Below are 20,007 nucleotides of genomic sequence, written 5' to 3' on the forward strand. Positions count from 1 at the left end.
TGCGCGCTTTCCGTGCTTGGTCTAGTTGATTATTGCCCCGCCGCTAGCTGTGCATGCCTCGTGCTTGGTCTAGTTGATTATTGCCCCGCCGCTAGCTGTGCATGCCTTGGTGTCGTGCCGGCCGCTAGTCGACTTGATTCGTTGTTGGCTGCGACGTACTCCTATGTACTAATTTTCTATTTCGATTGTTGGCCGCCTGCGTACATGGAACATGAACTAGTTTGTCCCGTTGAAATTGTTGTTTGGATGCGTATGTTTGATTAAAATAAATTGCTCCTATGCTTTTCTGTTGCGAGCGTGGAATGGATCGCATCACAGCTAGTGGCGGAGCCAACATTTTGATTTTTAGTGTACATAAGTCCAATTTTATTTTTATCAAATCACCAATTTCATATCGGCCCGCTCCTCTTGATATATTTTATACTAAAATTTTATACTTATCATACTACCGTGTTAAGTATTATAGTTTTATTAATTATTTGGCATACTTAGCAACATAAAAAAGTTAAATATTAGTTGTTTTATTTATTTATTATATATTTGTAATATATACTATTGAAAAATACTCACGCGTTGCTCTAAATTCAATTTGTACTTTATAACAAAAATGATTTTACTAAATAGTGTTTGATACTTGTGTAAATTATATAGTTTATACATATTTATGTTAGATATATCTCTAAAACATATGGTTTGACAAATATTCATAATAGTTGTTGTACTATATGATTAGAAAAGCATATATGTAGAAAATTCTAGAATACAAATTTAATCGTATGTAAGGAATTGTTTCATATACTCATTTTTAGAGCATTCATGTACAATTTTAATCATATATTTGCTAGACCATATGGTTTAATAGATAGGAATATATACTTTTTTCAAAATAGGAAATGATGGGTATACATCTGTACATGTACTCATCTAGCTCCGCCCATGATCACCGCAATATTCTTATGTACCGTACAATATCCTTTTTTTTTGACGTCACCGTACAATATCCTTGCTCTGTTTTCTTGGAGTGAGATCCGGCCGGTATGATTTCCCATCCATCTCACCCGGATCCGACCGATTGGGGACGCCTGTAGTATTTTTTTTTCACTTTTCTTTTGGCCACTCGCTCCGTGAAATAATCCCTTGAATTTCGTGCGCCCCTGCGTCGCGTTTGATCGAAGCAGATAAGACGGATTTATTTTTTGTGCCGCGTGTGGAACGCACGGACGTGTTCTAGCAGCGTACATATCTGATTGGCCACTACTGGGCGCCTGTGCGCCGGCCGAATTTTTCGGCCGGTCTGCTTGTAGCTGTTTGATCTGCACGTACACCATTCGATTTGTTCCCCACAGTAAAAAAAAAAGAGATATGTCCCTGTCCTCATCGTTAACCTCTGCTCGGGAATAACAAGAGGAAAAGGAGCTCCGCCCCCGCACGCGCCTACCGCCTCGCCTCCTCGTCTTCCCTCACCGCCGGTCGCCGCGCTCGCCGCCCTCGACGCTGGTCGCCGGCTCCACGCATGTAACCGCGTACCCGCGGTGGTATCTCCGGTGGCAACGGCAGCAGCTCGCCGACGAGCTCCATGATTGCAGCACCCTGATGCGCCGTCGCCGCCCCCTCGCCGTCGAAGCTCGTTGCCCGGGGTTGCGTCAGCAACGGCCAAGATTCAACGTCGTTCATGGATGTAGCAAAAAAACACTGGTCGTAGCAAAAGAGAACGACAGTTGAAGCAAAATCGACGTCGCCTCTGTCGCGGGTCGCGACTCCGCTATGATGGATGTAGCAAAATCCCTCACCAATAGTAGCAAAATCAAAAGATGGTTGCAGCAAAATAATGTTGCCACCATCACCGGTCGTAGCTCCGCCATGATGGATGCAGCAAAATCACATACCGGTTCCAGCTCTTGATTTTGCCGGTTGTAGGAAAACCAGAAGCTGGTTCCAGCTCAGAGCTTCCTACCGAAACAACCCACTTGTTTGCAAACCACATCTGGTCGCTACTTTCACCTATCGTCGTGGTAGCAAAAAAGCTCAGCGGTAGAAGCTTTTTCCTTGGCCGTTGCAACAAATGAGGACAACCGCCATCGCCGCCGACGAAAGCAAATCAAATGACGCAGCACAAAGCAAATGCTGGTTCCAGCTATGGATTTGCTCGTTGCAGCAAAACATGGCAGAGGTTGCAACTTTGCTCTATTGGGCTGTAGGAAAAAAGTGCCGACGTGGTCTTCTTTCCCAGCACCGGCGACCACAGTTATAGCAAAAACGCGTCGCCGGTTGCAGCTCCGGCACTCTCCGAGCCCTGTGCGGAGAGGTGGAGAAGCTCGCCGCAGCATGTTCGCTGGAGTCCCAGCACCTCATCGCGTGCGGTAGTATGGGCAGCAGGATGGTCCTAGCATGGGGTAGAAGACGATGTGTGATAGGATGTGGCGTAGAAAAGAATTCTTGGGATGAAAGACGCATGAAGAGATAAGGTCAGTAAAAAGTGGATCGTGGGTGGGCCAGCTACCTACATGGTTGCCGATGCGTGAGTGCGCATGCGAATGAATCGGTGCGACCGGCCGAAGGCTTCGGCCGGCGCACCGTACACAATCGTTTCCCTATCTGATTTGCACACCTGGTCGATGTTGGACTGTCAGATTTGTCACGATTTTTCTTTTGTCTATTTCTTTCGCAGTGCGTCCGGATAATAATAATAGTAATATAATCCCGTATGTGCTTGTTGAGCTTTGTAGAGGAAGATGGGCAACGGCGATCGCCTGCTTGCTCTGCTCAAGTTGCTCTGGCCTCTGGTCAGGGAGGAGCTGGAACTGTTCGCCACCAACGACGAGGTGCTCCAGGGCCTGAGTCAGTTGCTGGATCCGGAGACGGCGCCGCCCAACACGTCGGTCGTGCGCAGGCGCAGGACTGCCCGCATCACCGCGCCCGGCCTCGCCTTCGACCCACTCGCCGGAGCGGTGCTGGGCTCGAAGCAAGTCCTGAAGAAGGTTGTGCGCCTCAGCAACGTCATCTCCGGGAAGGCTTCGCCGATGAAGCTGCTAGCCATGGAGCCTGCACCGACAACGGCCGCCTTGAGCAACATCCTCACCAGGCCATCCTCCGCACCAGCGACAGAGCGCTGGGCATGGACACGGGCGCCCTGTCCATCTTCGCCAACAAGACGGCGGCGACGGCATCCAGCGCAGAGCCCAGCGCGCTGGTGGACAAGGCACTCGGCGGCGAGGTCCCCGCCCAGGACACCATCGACGCCCTTGTGGGCAAGGCCCTCGGTGGCGAGGTCCTCGCCCAGGACACCATCGACGCGTTCATGGTGTTAGACGTATTAGGGTTTGGAACAATGCTCGATACCCTTGGTGGATACGGCTGTCATATATTTATAAGAGGGAACCGTACAAATACAAGTTATGTTACAACACGTATATCTAACATATACTTAGTGTAACACCCTCCCTCAATCTTAACTATGTCCTGAAACACTCAGGAGGTTAAGATTGCTACGACATCCTTCAAAAGAAGGCAAGGGCAAAGGTTTAGTGAAAATATCAGCAAGCTGATCCTTAGAAGAAACAAACTTAATCTGAAGGAGCTTCTGAGCAACACGTTCCCTCACAAAATGATAGTCAACTTCGATGTGCTTTGTTCGGGCATGAAATACTGGATTGGATGAAAGGTATGTGGCACCGATGTTATCACACCAAAGAACAGGCGGCTGAGTTGGGGAGACCTTCAACTCTCGAAGCAACGACTGCACCCATATGATCTCAGCTGTGGCATTAGCAACAACTTTGTACTCAGCTTCAGTACTACCCCGAGACACCGTAGCTTGCTTGCGAGCTTGCCAGGCGATCAAGTTAGGCCCAGAGAACACAACATGTCCCCCCGTGGATCGCCGATCATCAGGACTACCAACGCAATCGGCATCAGAAAATGCTGAAATCAATCCAGAACGTGCAGGCTGATGATGGAGACCATAGGAACCAGTGTGACGAACATAGCGCAAGATGCGCTTAACAGCAGACCTGTGAGGATCACGTGGTGCATGAAGGTACTGGCACACACGGTTAACTGCAAAAGATATGTCTGGTCGAGTAACGAGCAAGTACTGCATCCCACCAACAATACTGCGATACTCCGTGGCATCCTCAGGAGAGAGCAAGTCACCATCAAAAGCTGTCAATTTGTCTGTGACAGACATGGGAGTCGTGGCAGTCTTGCACTGCAACATACCAGCACGACGTACAAGATCCTGAGAGTACTTCCTCTGAGTAAGAGTCAGGCCACCATCAGAATGAAACACCTCTAGACCCAGCAAGTAATGGAGTCTCCCAAGATCCTTAACAGCAAACTCAGCACTGAGAGAGGACACAAGCCGGTCCGTAGCAGCAGCGGATGAACTGACAAGAATGATATCGTCAACATAGACCAGAATGTACATAGTCACCTCAGGTCGCTGAAGAATAAACAGAGACGTATCTGCTGTAGAAGGCACAAAACCATGCGCATGAAGAGCAGCTCCAAGACGCGCATGCAACGCACGAGGGGCCTGCTTCAGACCATAGAGAGCCTTGACAAGACAACACAAATGATGCGGCTGATCTGGATCAACAAACCTTGGCGGCTGACGCATATAAACCTCTTCTTCCAGAACTCCATGGAGGAAAGCATTCTGAACGTCAAGTTGTCGAAGCGACCATCCTCGAGTAACAGCCAAGGAAAGAAGAACACGAATGGTAGTTGGATTAATAACAGGACTGAACGTGTCTTCATAGTCAATGCCATACCGTTGTTTGAACCCCTTTGCAACCAGGCGTGCCTTGTACCTCTCAATGGAGCCATCAGCATGTTTCTTCACCTTGAACACCCATTTGGAGTCAATGATATTGACACCGGACAGAGGTGGAACCAGACGCCAAGTGTTGTTCTTCTGAAGAGCATGGATCTCCTACTCCATCGCAGCACGCCAGTGTGGAATGCGAAGCGCTGCCTGAAAGTGTCGTGGTTCAGTCGTAGGATCAGCTTCAGCATGTGCCACACAAGCCGCAAGCCATGCGACAGTCCCGTCAGTGCGCTTCTTCGGTTGAAAAATGCCACTCTTGCTGCGAGTATGAGGGCGCAGGACGACAGGCGGAGGTGGCGACGAGGCTGTCACCACAGGGGAGCTACTGTCCAGGAGTGGCGAAGAAGACACGCCTGCAGGTGAGTGCACAAGCACGTCTGGTAGCACGGTCATTGGACCTGGAGTGGTTGACGAAGATCGGCCCGACGTGGTTGGCGACGACGGATCAGGTGACACAGGGGCACCGGGCGACATGGGCGCTCCAGTGAACCCACGTGCATGGGACATGCACACGTCATCGCTCGGCGAGGCCGCCGGCCCAGGCGACCGAGCCGCGGGGTCAGCCGACCCAGGCGACTGCGAGGCCGTAGGCCTAGATGACGAGGCCACGGGGGTGGACAGCCCAGGCGACGCAGGCACCCCAGTGGATCCACGTGCATGCGGCATGCACACGGGATCGACGTCGGTGGCAGCCGTCGTGGCAGAAGGGATAGCCGGCGTAGCAACAGCTGGCGTAGGTGGCGCATCGTCATCATCAAGAAGCTCCAGTCGAGCACCTCGTCCAGTCCCTGCACCGTGGTTAGGCAACAACAAAGGAGAATATGCAGCATCCACAAATTGATCAGGCAAAACTGGAAACGAGTGCAACTCAGCGACAGGAGTGTCAGTGGGCGATGTGAGCGTGGAAAAAGGGAAGACAGTCTCATCAAACACAACATCACGGGAAATGTAAACACGGTTCGATGGAATTTGGAGACACTTGTAACCTTTGTGGAGAGGACTGTACCCAAGGAACACACATTTTTTCGACTGATACTCAAGTTTATGCTTATTGTATGGGCGAAGATGTGGCCAACACGCACAACCGAACACTTTGAGGAAGGAGTAATCTGGAGTTTCATGAAGCAACACTTCTAGAGGTGACTTCATATGAAGAAGTCGTGTGGGAATCCTGTTTATCAAAAAACAAGCAGTAACAAAGGCATCGCTCCAGAACCAGAACAGAACAGAGGCATGTGCAAGAAGTGTTAGACCAGTTTCAACTATATGACGGTGCTTACGCTCAGCTGCACCATTCTGCTAATGTGTATGAGGACAAGACACATGATGCGAAATACCAAGCTTCTGAAAGAAGGTGTTAAGATTACGGTATTCGCCCCCCCCCAATTAGACTGAACATGGATAATTTTGTGCTTAAGCAATCGTTCAACATGTGCTTCAAATTGCATGAAAATATGAAACACAACAGATTTGCGCTTAATAAGATAAATCCAAGTAAAGCTACTGAAAACATCTATGAAACTGACATAATAGTTGTGCCCACTAACAGAAGTTTGGGCATAGCCCCACACATCGGAAAACACTAGTTCAAGAGGAGCTTTGACAACACGACTTGATACAGAAAAGGGCAACTGATGACTCTTGCCTTGTTGACAGGCATCACACACTAGAAACTCCTTATTACTGGACTCAACGGGAAGATGATGACGATGAAGCACATGGCGCACAATGGGAGTGGCAGGGTGGCCAAGGCGAGAATGCCACTGCGACGATGACACCCGCACACCACTGAAAACTTGAGACACTCGTGGCACATCAAGCACTCGTGGCACGTCAAGTGCATATAAGCCGTCGCGAGCTCGACCACTAAGAAGAACGTCCCTCTCGTGTCCCAGTCCTTAACAAAAAAAATGAAACGGGTGAAACTCAACAAACACATTGTTGTCACGAGTTAATTTAGGAACCGAGAGTAAACTACGTGTGACTGAAGGAACATGAAGGACATCAAGGAGATGCAAGGTTTTAGTGGTACAGGAAAGAAGAGATGCCTGACCAATATGTGAGATGGGCATACCTGATCCATTTGCAGTGCGGACCTGATCATGACCGGTGTAGGGCTGGCGAGTGGCCAACTTGTCAAGCTGGCTCGTCAAATGGTCCGTGGCGCCTGTGTCCATGTACCAGGCAGGATCCATAGAATATGGAGTGAATCCGGGCTCCTGTGTAGCGAGAGAAGCTTGCTTCTCGTTACCCTTCCCATTGTTCCCGATGCCAAGAAAATCACGTTTAAAACGACGATGACACCGAGACGCCAAGTGCCCCTCAATTCCGCAAAGCTAACACTCGACCCCACCACCACACGCCTCGCAGTGAAGCCGCTTGCGGCCAGCCGTTGGAGGAGCTGGAGCAGGCGGACGGGGCTGGTTGCCCGTGGACGGTGGCGGCTTCTGCTTGGCACCACGGGCACCCACGCGAAGAGCAGCGTTCGCAGAAGGGCCCTCCGTGTAGGCTCCGACAGAGCGGCGAGCAGCGAGCCGCTGCTGCGTGTTAAGGAGGCGGCCATAGAGATCACGAGGTGGCATCGGCGTGTCACGTCCATTGACCTTTTCCACAAGAGAGTCATAGTCCTCATCAAGTCCATTGAGAATGAATGAAGTAAACTCCTCATCACGGAGTGGCTTCCCAATTGAGGATAGTGTGTCAGCCAAACTTTTAACTTTGTTGAAGAAGGCCGTGACAGAGAGGTCATTCTTCTTGACCTCACCCAGTTGGTTGCGAATGACAGACGAACGTGCCAGCGACTGCGAGGAGAAGCTGGAGTCAAGCGTGGTCCATGCATCCCTCGACGTAGCGGCAAAAACCACCATGCCAGCCACAGATGGAATGAGCGAAGACTGAATAGCACCAAGGATGGCTTGATCTTGAGCAGTCCACCGACGATAAGCAGGGTTGGGGATCATGACAGAGCCACCATGAGGCGAGGATACCGGAACCATAGCCGGAGGGCACGGCAGGGAGGCATCAACATACCCCTCGAGGTAGTGGCTACGCATCAGCGGCAACACTTGGGCGAGCCACAGGAGGTGGTTATCAGCAGATAGCTTCACCGTCCCCAGATGAGCGAAGTGAGACGGCCCTGGTTCGGCCATTGGCGCGGAGAGTGGCAGATCAGGCGGCGGGACGACACTGTACGGGACGAGTGCATCGGCCGATGGTTGTTGATGAGGACCGTAAGTCGCCGATGGGTGCACACCATACGGGAGTGTAGGAGGGGCGGCGTACGTCGGGGTGGGAGCATAGGGCGTCGGGGCGGCATCAGCGTATGGCGCGTATGACGCAGTAGACGGCGCGACGTATGGCGCAGGGTACGGGCCACCGTACGGCACCTGGACGTGAGCGCCATACGGCCCCGAGGCCGGGGGCGCGTCGCGGTAGTGGGCCGGAGCTGGAGGGCCACCGTAGGCCGCCTGCCCAGAGGCGCCGTAGGAGGCCGGCGGCGTAGGCGTGCCGCGCGACGGGATCAAGTTGCCCGCGATCGGCATGGCAGGCGACCAAGGCGGCGGCGACATGGCAGACGATCGAGGCGCGGGAGGTTGCGATCCCGCGGGAGTAGATCGGGCCCAGGCAAGCGGAGGCGACGCTAGGAACGGCGACTCCATCGCCAGGGTGGAGAGAGGCGGCACGGCGGCGGGAGCCGGCGCGACGGCAGCAGAGGCGGAAGCGTGACGCGGATCGAACGCGTCGCCCAGGACACCATCGACGCGTTCATGGTGTTAGACGTATTAGGGTTTGGAACAATGCTCGATATCCTTGATGCATACGGCTGCCATATATTTATAAGAGAGAACTGTATAAATACAAATTATGTTACAACACGTATATCTAATATATACTTAGTCTAACACATGGACAAGGCGCTCGGCGTTGACAAGGTCGCCGCCTCGGCCAGCATCGGCGCGCTGGAGGCCTTGCTGGGCAACAAGGTCCCCGCTCCAGGCCTGCAGCACCAGGCGCCCGCGCCCACACTCGAGGAGAAGGACGCCGGCGACAGCAAGGCCGTGCTCTACTTCGTGCTCGCCTGCAACGGCGTGCTCCTGGCCGTCGTGGCTTATAAGGTGTGGCGGAAGTACTGGGGACGCGGAGGAGGAGGCCAGGCAGGTGCAGCCGCGGCTCCCCAAGCGGCGGCGGCGACGGCAGTGGATCCCGAAGCTGGGGCGACGGTGGATGGTGAGGCAAGCACAAGCCAGGATCCCCAAGAGGCGGCGGTGGATGTCCGGGCGCCAAGTACAGGCGAGGAGCCCCAAGAGGCGGTGGGGGATGGCAACCGCGGCGCCGACGACAACAGCACCAACGCCGACAAGTGACCGGCGGGGATTGACATGCCGGTGCACTTTCTGCTGCTGCTGCTGCTGCTGCGTGTTAACAATTTGGCATTTGGCCGTCAGACTTGGATCAGTCTTCAGCTTCGCTTCGATTTCTGCTGTTCTTGAGCACCCCGGTGTTCAATTTTATGGCATCTACGTACTTGCTTTGGTTCATCGACATGTGTTGTGACCTGTGACAATGTTTCCAATTCTTCTTCAGTACGAAAATTTGCTACGCAGACCAGAACATCATGCTGTGAATTGCTGTTATGTTGTGGTGCTCTGCTCCTATGCATATTTGGACAGTAGTAGCATTTTGGCATTTGACTGTCAGAGACTGCAAATTGCTGTTCATGCAATCTTCTGGTCATACACATGTGTTTTCAAATAAGTGGCCATCGAAATATCTTGGATGAACTCCGTCTGCAGGGTACATTGCATGAGACGTGTGGTTGCACAGTAGTAGTACTACCTTGTCAGGTAGCGTCTCAAACAGCAGACCAAAATACATTGCCCTGACACTGCTTTTTTTTGTCTTTTGGTGCCAACAAAATTGCTCCCAAACGCAGACGGATAGGTGGCCCCGGTCAAAAATTGTTTTGGTCCTGACCGGTGATTAGCTTCAAGCGATGGACATTTAGTGATGGACATTTTGGTCGCCGCCGCCGAATCCAGCCAACCCTACATGCCCTCCCACTCCTGCCTTGGTTCCGGCTATCGCATCCCTCCCTCATGGCGCCGACCACCCGCGAGCTCCTCTTCACCGTACAGCGGCGTGATGCTCCGTTGTCGGGCCACTATGCGGCAGAGTTCCACAAACCGGGCACGAGCATGCGAGTGTGGCTTGTCACCTTCAACACGACGGATGAGGCAGCCCGTGCGGACACTACAACGCTCCACTATTTTGGGAGCCGAGCAAAGATCAATTTCCGCGATGTTGCCCCCCCCCCCATGTGGCCTCCCTTGGCCTAGCCGTTCATGCCGTCTCCTGTAATGGGGAGAAGGAGCACCACCGGACCGAAGCCAGCAATGACGCCTATGTGGCGAAGCTTGTCGAGGAGAATCCGCAGCTCCTTGTCGAGAACCAAGCGTTTTTCAAGTCCAAGGAGGCCAAGTGCAAAAGGGAGTGGGAGCTTGAGGATAAGCGCAAGAAGGCACCGTGATTGACGAGATATTCGACCAGCTCAGGACCTAGCTCTTCGGTAGGGAGGAAGAGGTGAAGCCGTGGAGTAGGTCTACCGCCAATTTTGAATTGAGTGCGGTTTTCCGTAGCTCGAGCTCCACGTACCCTGTATCGTGGCCGTCCATGACAGACCCAGATGCGTGGGGATGTGTGCATATTTAAGCTGAACACAGAAGCAATGTCAGACAATTATTAGAGGGTGTTGACCCGTGCTTGCATGCAGCTCTGACACAATCCCTCACATGCCGCTCTCTCTTTGATATCTCTCTCACTGTGCCTCTCTCTACACTGTCACAGCGGCCAAACCTCTCTCCCCCCTTGTCTGCGCCTCTCACATCACCTCTCTCTCTTCCTTTCTCTGTACACAGCAGCACCCCCTTCTCTTGTCTCTCACATGACGCTCTCTCTGTCACAGCCTCTCTCTCCTCTGAAGATTTTCACATCCACTCTCTCTAGTGGAACACAGTAGCTGTTTTATTTCTATCTCTCTTATTTATCTGCATCTCCCTCGTTGCAGGGAGAGAGGCTATGACAGAGGAGCGGCAAATTGTTGTGTGTTTATTTTGTGAAAAAAATTGTTGTGTTTCAGAGAGATAGCAGAGAAAAAATGTCGTATTCCATGTATAAGAGAGAGAGTGGCAGGAGAGGTAGTGATGTGACCTGCGAGTGAGGAGACAAAGAAAATTGTTTCTTCCATTAGAGAGGGCGCCTGTGAGAGTTGAGAGGCAATGCCACATGGGTGAAGAAACATGAAGCATACAGTTACAGTGCAAGAATCAACAAAAAGTGACAGGACCTACGGGTGCAGAAAGAATACTGGAGTCAAAGACCTCATTTGAATGGCACGCATGCTGCAAATCTTCTGGCATATGTCAGATGCAGTGCATGTGAAGCTCCCAGCTGCACATATCACGAAGCAAATGGACGGCATGGATAGCAGGTACCATGTAGCTCGTCCTAGGAAAGAACTTTGCGTTTTGAATTACAGCTAGGTCTATCGCAATGTAGTGTTAGGAATCTATGGATGATGATCGTAGTAGTGTTTAATTTTTTGTTGTTATATGTTTATTGTGCAACATTTCATCCTATAGTTTAGATTGTGCAATGAGTATGTGCTTTTGTTCATGTTTCATTTTCATTTTCAAATATTTTGGTCGCGGTTTTTTCAATCTGCTAAAAAAGAATAAAACTTTATGGTGACAGAAAACCTTCTCTCTCTCTCAAACCAGTTTTTAGTCACCAAATTATTTATCTGATGTTAGATACTCTTAGTAGTATCCCTGTGACGATTTACATCCCATAATTTCTGACCACAATATCTTCTTCTTGTAAGAAGCCTTGGGGCATTTATTCATTGTCAAAGATCGTTACATCATTTATAAGCGACTGCGTGGGAAAGCTATTGGTTTCATCCACCCAGGTACAAAAATCTGACAAAACAAAAAAAGATCTAGCTATCTCATGTGCTGCAACATTTGCTTCCCTAGGGCACAACCCACAAGATACATCATAAAAGGCACTTTGCATGCAGCATGGAGTCATGAAAAATTGCCGAACTTGCAAGTGCAGAAAAACCCCTGCACATAAGAGTGGAAATCACCTGCTCATTATCAGACTGGAGAATAGCCCCGTAATGCCCCATGTGTTGAGCAAACCATATGCCATCTCGAGCGCTAGGAGCTTTAGCCATAAGCACATCTGTTGACAATCCTCCATTAGAGTCTTTAATCACCATCCTAAAGCTAGCACGTGGGAGGGTTTTTGAATTGAAAGAAGCATCCACATTGACCATGTATACCCCTTCAGGGAGTTTATGTCATCCCACTCAAGGCCATGGAGCTATTTTTCCTACTTCATATATGATCTCCAGCGTGTTGCTGTGGAAATTGGTTGCAATATGGACGATGATAAGATGCAGTCTATGGATGATGACTTGATGCAGAGGGTATGGTTGTTCGGCGGCGGCGATGGGGTTTTTAGCCGAGTGCATATAGCTAATGGGGTCGTGCAAAAGTGGTGGCGACAACACATGATTGACTTACGGTGCTTCTTCAGTACCCAGTCTCAAGCTCGGAGGTGAAAAACCCAGGTCAAACCCAATTTGGTTATACCTGACGATGGCGACGTGTTTACGTCATTACCTTGTTGAAGGCATGCTTGGACTTATTCTTCCGAGTGAAAACATAGAATGACCTTTGGTGGCAAGATCCGATGACGACGACGCTTGGGCGTCGTTCTCTTCCTGAATGTGTTGTTGTCGAAGAAAATTTGTCCTTATGGTGTCACAAGATGATTGGTGCGGATATGGTCATTGTTGTAGTTTGTTGATTGTTGTCGATATTTTGTTTTTGTTTTTGTTAAGACATAGCTTTGGTCTTATATGAATTTGTTATATGCCAGTGTGTTTATTTATGTGTGCGGGAGAATTGACTGTGTGCAACCTAGCTATGCAGGGATCAGATGTGTGCTCATTGTATTTGTATTCTTTCGATGCTTCATTTTGAGACAATAAAATCCACCCTTTTACCAAAAAAGGATTAAGTGATAAAGTATTGATTGACATAACAGATCTTTTGATTGGCTGGACCTCCTCTCCATGTGTTGCTTGTTTTCTCTCCCACCAAATATACCAGGCAGTATTTACCAAATATACCAAACAGTATTTAAAACTAGCTATCGTATATGCAAACTTCTAGACATAAGGGCGCCGGATGATTGTTTTTTAAAGCTCCTCCAACACGGTGGCTTCAGATATGTCAGCGCACAAAACCACTTCTACCTCTTCTTTTACTCCTAGTTCCTTCCAAATTTAATTTTCTCAAGTACAAGTAAACAACATCTGTTTCAAATCTTTTATCCCTGTGGACGCAAAGGGCATTGGTCCGATGATCGACGTGTCTACGTGCTAATATGCCCACACTCGGTTTCGATTCTTTCAGTGTTCTCTAACCGAAAACTTTAACTTTTGATGTGACAGTAGATTTTCATAAATCTCTCCAAACCTCTATCTCCTACTCATCCAGCATCATGATCGTTGACATGATTTCTTCTGAACTTATGATTCCACTCGCCATAGTAGTCCGATTTTACCGAAAATATGCCCTCTTTTGAATTGTGCCATGCAACAAAGTCCTCACCGTCATCTACTAGCGGAATTGACAGTATGGATTCAGCACCGAATCGGCCAAAAAATAGCCCTAACGAGCTCCTCATCCCAGTGACCCGAGACTGGATTGATTAGATCACATACTTTTCACACTAAGTTTCCCACCTTCAGGGGTTAAAACTCGTAGATCGGGATGTGTTGGTAACCAATTATCGGTCTAGAAAAAAAGTTATCACTTCACAGATCAATTTGTGTGCCATCACCAACCCTCTGTATATCGCCCGGCTTAAAGCTTCGAGACCGGACATAATACTTTACCATGTGAATGATGTTCTTACCATGGTATCTGGTATTCTTTTTGGGTACATTGTTGTTCTGCCAGAGCATTATTGTTCCTTGCAATTAGGAAACAAAATATATCAGAACAACATTTTTGGATTGAAACCCCACTTTGCCCTGCCCGGCTCCGGCTCTGGCTCCGTCTCCAACCACTTCCCCCCCAAATCCCGGTGCCGGCGCCGCCACGAGAATCTCTCCACCCACTCCCCGGAGTCCCCGGGATGCCTCGTCTCGGCTCCACGACCGCGAACGGTGAGGCCATGGTCGGTTGATAGCCCGCGCTGGCTCATCTCGGCCAAGCGAGGCGGCTTGGGGGCACCTCAGTCGCGGAGAGGCTCGCCGGTGGAGGCGCAGGGCGGCGACGGCCCTCCTCTCCCTGCGGATTCCTTCACGGACGAACCGTCCCGACGTCCACGTCGGGCGGTGTACAAGGCCAAGGGCCGCCACGACCTCGACATGATCGTGGCATATAAGCTTCGCCTCGAGCACATCTCCTTCCTTCCTTCCTCAAGGAGACCAGGTACCCGCCAAGCTCTAATCTTCATCTCCCTCTGCTCTGTTGAATATATGGATAGGTTCTGTAGGGCGTCCCACTCCTTCGTCTGCTAGGGCAGGGGCCTAAGAATTTCTCACCATAGCCAACAGTACAAGTGTGGGGAGAATTAAAGTAGTATATGTTGACTGAAGCAACTCAATCAAGAACATGTTTGTTAGCTATGTATTGGTAAATTTTACCAGAAATTTCGTTACGATGAATGGACAGGTTAGTCCTCCACAGATGGTTGAGACGTTTCATGCCAACAACCGATTATAACCTGCCGGCAAAAACAACTTAGGGGGGCATGTTTCATGCCAATAGACTAATCCATGATTAGATGTCATCTAATTCTGATGAACTTTCTATGCAGGCAGTTGTTCGGTTCATATAACATGCTTAATATTGATCAGCATTATGTTTATAAGATTGTTACAGAATCTGTACTTAAACAGAATTCTGCCTTTTTTCTTTGTTTCTAGGTATGGTGGAACTGGAAAGACCTTTATCGTTAATTTCCTTAGAGGGGGCGAGAAAATCGTTCTTACTGTTGCGTCTTCAGCTGTCGTTTCGCTCTTTCTGCATGGGCTCTTCAGCTGTCGTTTCGCTCGTTCCACTGTGGCACATCACGGTGCAACAGATACCGGTCCTATTAAACATACTGAATGGGCTTGCCTAACAATATGGTATTACTTATTTTCCTTTGCTTGGCAGTTCTTCTATTGCATATTATATGTGCCGCATGCCAGTTGACAGAAGTTGTGTTCTCCATTCATACAAGGAAACCACATCTATGCAGAGTTTTCAGAGAAGGTTGTCCACCAGTTCATAGATCTTATTTAAGAAATCATGGTATATGAGCTTAGGAAGTTCTTTGTGCTCTCAAGGAAGTATCTATTCAGGCTTGTTGAGGGGATCTTGCATGATCAAGATCACTTTGTTCACTACTATTTTCATAAGGCCTTGCATTGAGCCAGACTTCCTGTTCTATACGCTTTAACTCCGCTGGCTCAGCTCCCTGGCCCAATTGATATGCCAGAAAAGTTCACAGGTATTTCCGTACTACCCTTCCATCTGCCTATGCCTTTCTGTACTGCTGTTTACCATATATAGTACTGATTGTTTTTTCGGGTTTATTCGTGTAAACGTGTTTGGGCTCATTTATGGTGTATCAGAGGTTGCTCAGTACCATAGTGCAAGCAGGGCTGAGCCATCGACTAAGAGGCTCATATATCTCAAGGACCTCACATACGTGTACTGATATCTATGACCGTATCACTTTTCCTTTATCATAACAATTTTATTTACTTTGCTGTTTATAGAGGCAAGCAAACCAGTGTGGTGGTCATATTGCCTTGGAGTTTGCTGCTGATGAAGTTATTGAACTGGGCAAGAAAGAACCAGTCGTTGCTATGTTTGTTGGGACGCTGTTCAAGAAATATGAAGGTAAGACCATTTGTATGGATGCATTCTTCCTGCCTGTTTAGTCCAGGAATTAAAGTCTAAAGCTTGCTTTTCTAAGTTGTAGAGGTATAACTGGAAGTGTTGCGTGTCGCTGGTACATTAATGAAGATTTGCAGACAGAAAATGGTTCCGCAGAAGGTATGTTCCTTTGCACTGTTTGTTCTTCTCTTGGCTATCTTCCTGACACCTGCTGATGGTTCTTTTCTACTATTATTCTGTTTACATGGTGCCCCACCGGTAATAGAACGAACCCATTTTCTAGGGCAGACTACCGCCAAGGTCGACGCACAAGTCAATTTACAACAAAACCAGTTCAGCAATTGCTTGACCTCGATTTGTTTGAAGACCAGGTAATCACATGCCTTACTCATGTTGGATGTTGCCAGGATATGAGACTATTGCTCCTATTGCTCATACATGCTTGTGTCTTCTCTACGTTGACAGGATGTCCACTTCTTCTGCACTTTCATCGTTATGGGGAGCTGCGTATAAGTGCTCAGACCCTGACTGCAATGGGATGGATGCGTTCCTAGGTATGCCTATACTGACATTTTTGTCTCCTTGCTGCATTTGGGTCCCTCTCTTTGGTGCTCATCCACTCTAGCGTTGTAGGTACCGGATATACGCTACCCGGTCCATGATGATGGTTCTGAAGCCAAGTTTGTTCTCTTCGACACGGTCCAGTTTTGCTTTCTCGTGTCGATCTCCAATAAATGTTACCTAAACGAGCAAGAGGTACCATCCTTCCGGGTTCACATGATTGATGCACTTCTAGGCCAGCAGCCTCATTCATCTATTTTCTAGCGTAATCCAGCAGCCTCATTTGTCTGTTTTCTATCATAGTCCAATAGCATCCAGGAGTGGTTCATGTAGCTGTGTTGTTCCTCTTCTAGCTGATGGTGTCAGTGATACTTTGCAAGGAGATATGTCGCCTTCACATGGACTTGCTGCTGTTCAGAAAACTGAAAGCATTCCCACTCCGGGTCTGACAGCGACACCACCTCCTAAGGTAAAGAGTTGGCTCCTTTCCTGTCAATGTGATGCCCTATGCGCTGTCTCATCTGCGTGTTGGATTACGGATGCTCAAGAGATTTAGCCTTTGTTTTCTTTGTTCAGGGTGGATAGGAGACACCTCATTCCATTCCAAAAACAGTTGGGCTCTAGGTATGCATAAATTCACTGAATGGAATGGTCCCCTTCATAGCTTGACCACATTTGTTCTGACATGCATGTTGTGCGGCCATGGTGCTTCTCCTATCAAGAAGACTATCTGCAGGTCGCTGTTCAAGACGCCTACCCCTGGAAAAAACTACATGTGCAGCTGGAGCTACACAATCTGCTAAAGAGGTAACACGTGCTATAATCGCATCATCATGTTCCTGTTCCATTGCTTTATTTTCTCTCCGGTCACTTGAAATGTTTGAACGACTCTCCACCTCCAGGACAACAGTTCAATCTCACAGGACGTGTTGCTTCATAATGACCATTGGGCTAGAAAGAGGTAACTTCTGTGGCTCAACCTATCTGTGTTTTCCTTCGAAGGTCGGTGCAGCCGCAACTTTTTCCTGCAGGCTAAATGCTTCTGAAAAATAGGGTTCTGCCATCGACTGCCGATGCTGCTGTGCCGCCCTTGCCGAAGAACTCAGTACTTGGAAGGACCTTTCTGCTTGGTAAGTTGTTCCTGACCGTGCTTTTAGACGTGTTCTCTGCTTGTTTATTTTGCTCATGTGTATTGCTGTCCGATTTTGCATGAGCAGATTCTTTTGGATATGCATAAACAAAGTTCTTATGGTAATGCATATGAATGTGGTTCCGAAACGAACTACTTTTGGCTGTACGTGTGGGTGCGCCATGCCAAGCTTAGATTTTGTTGCGCCATGCCTGTTTATATAAGCTATCTGCTTTGGTAACAGAACTAGTGTATATGTTTATCTCTCGCCTTTATTTGTTCGTGCATTCGGTTAATAAGAGAATAGTTCTACACCCGTTCTCTGCCCAACTCAAAGAGTCGCAGCCTTGGTGCCATTGTTATTTACGAAACAATGCCCCCTTTTAGAGCCCGTTAGTGTGTTTTGCTCACCTGAATCTATCCTACTGTATTTAGAACTATGAATTATGCTCTGCTGTATCCTACTGTTTGTGTAAAATATAGTACGGTCTTAACTGGAACTACTAGAACTTGCATGTATGCAATCATACCTATCTATGTTAGTGCCACCTGCACAATTGCAGGTGTGCCACTTTTCCTTCGCTGCTTTTCACAGCAACTGTTTACCCCTGTTAAACAAAAGTTAAGCATAGACTGTCCATGGCCATCACCTGTCTCAGTGGAGCATCACGCAATAGCCCATCCATACCCATGGGTCAGGCTGGACGTGGCGAGCGGGCTTTTGACCCGGCTCGCGGCCCGCTAAGGACCGGACCGAACGGTCCTGGCCCGGTAAAATAATCATTCGGTCCGAGCTCAAGAATCAGGCTCGACAAAGCTTTGGTCCGGTCCTCTTTTTGACCGAGCCGACTGAGCAGACCGAGGATCCCAGCGGCGACTCTCGCGTGGGAATTCACCTGCGCGACATGGAGGAGCAGTGTAGGGAGGGCTGCAGCCGCCTGCGACGTCGACCGTCGCCGTCTTGACCTGCCTGTAGTTGACTCTGTCCTCCTCGTCTGGCTGCCGGCCTGCCGTCGACCATGTCGGTTTACAACTGCTGTCGAAGTTTCAAAAAAATACAGTTTCGTCAGTTGTAGCCATAAGCTGTTATATTCAGTTTCGTCAGACAATGCATCTTTCTTCAGTTTCGTCAGAAAATACAGTTTTCTTGGAAGTGCACTGCCATGGCAACCGTTTCAGCACAAGACGCACGTAGTTAACGCAGGCCACCATCTGGGAGAAACACTCGATCGGCCGTGATTTTCGCATCCACCAAATCAGGCAAGTACTTTTTGGACTTCCAATAATCACGGGTCATCACCCCACGTTGCAGTTTCCTTTTATTCGGTCAAGCAGAAAACAAAATATACGAGAGAAACACGGCTTGATCCGAAAATCATGGTGCCATTTGAGGAATAACTACACGTCAGATTTGCTCCTCTTATCACGGCAAGACCCGCACACAGAAAACCGTGGCCTGATAGACGTGCTACATTACTTGCATGCAATAGGAAAAACTGCTAATGAACAACAGTTTTGCTAGAACTCATCTAGATGAGATATAATTTGGTCTCATTCATCTTTTATAGCCATTGGATGCGATGCTATAAGATGCGTGTGTGCTGACGTGGGTTGTACCTATTCTTGTTTTCAAAGTGAATGAGACCAAACTATATCTCATCTAGATGAGTTCTAGGAGATACTCCCAATGAACAAATATGTGCAGGTTCGTGGATAATAGCCGCGCCGCCCAGCGCACATGTCGCCCACCTTGCCGCCGGCGCTCCCGCTTGTCACCCACCTTGCCACAGCACCGCGCACGTTGCACACTTCGCCGCCGTACCCATGCAAGTCGCCGCCGGTGATCGTTGGCCGGTCCACTCGGTCCAGCCCGGGCTTCGCCGTCGTTGGTCCGGTCCCTAAAATCAGGACCCCGTGCTGCTCGGTCCGGTCCGGTCCGGACCGCCGGCGGCCGGTCCAAACGACGGCTCGGACCGGGACCGGACCGGCCCGGACCGTGTCCACCCTGACCCATGGGCTCGTGTGGCGCAATCCTACCAGTTCAATTGGTGACACCCAGCACACTGCACACACCATTGATGCCTGCTCTGACCCTGCGCCCACGTATGGTCCCTGGCGGGGGTGGCACCAGCGCGAAAATGCAGTGGGTTCAACTATACATGCAGTGGGTTCAACTATACTGAATTATGTAATGTGTTCTAGTTCAACTAATCTAAGGGTGTAATCCAAAAGGCTGTGCGGTCAGCTGACCCCACAACATACACATGGAATGGCCACTCGTCCCTGGCCCTAGTCCTATGGCGTAATTGCACCTCGGCGAATTGGTGACCGTTACCGCTGTGCCCCATCATCTCTGTCACCAACACGGATAGGACGGTGGTGCAGTTGTCACCGTGACCTCGGTGAAGTCTGTCTGCTCTGTCAACTTCAACTATGTACCTCGGCTAAATCAGCTATACCCTCGGCTTTTCGCCACCATGTGACATGGTGGTTTGGCTACCCTCCAACTGCGGCGCTAG

Source organism: Triticum aestivum, chromosome 4A (genome assembly GCF_018294505.1).
Source record: "Triticum aestivum cultivar Chinese Spring chromosome 4A, IWGSC CS RefSeq v2.1, whole genome shotgun sequence".
In the NCBI taxonomy this organism is placed as follows: domain Eukaryota; kingdom Viridiplantae; phylum Streptophyta; class Magnoliopsida; order Poales; family Poaceae; genus Triticum; species Triticum aestivum.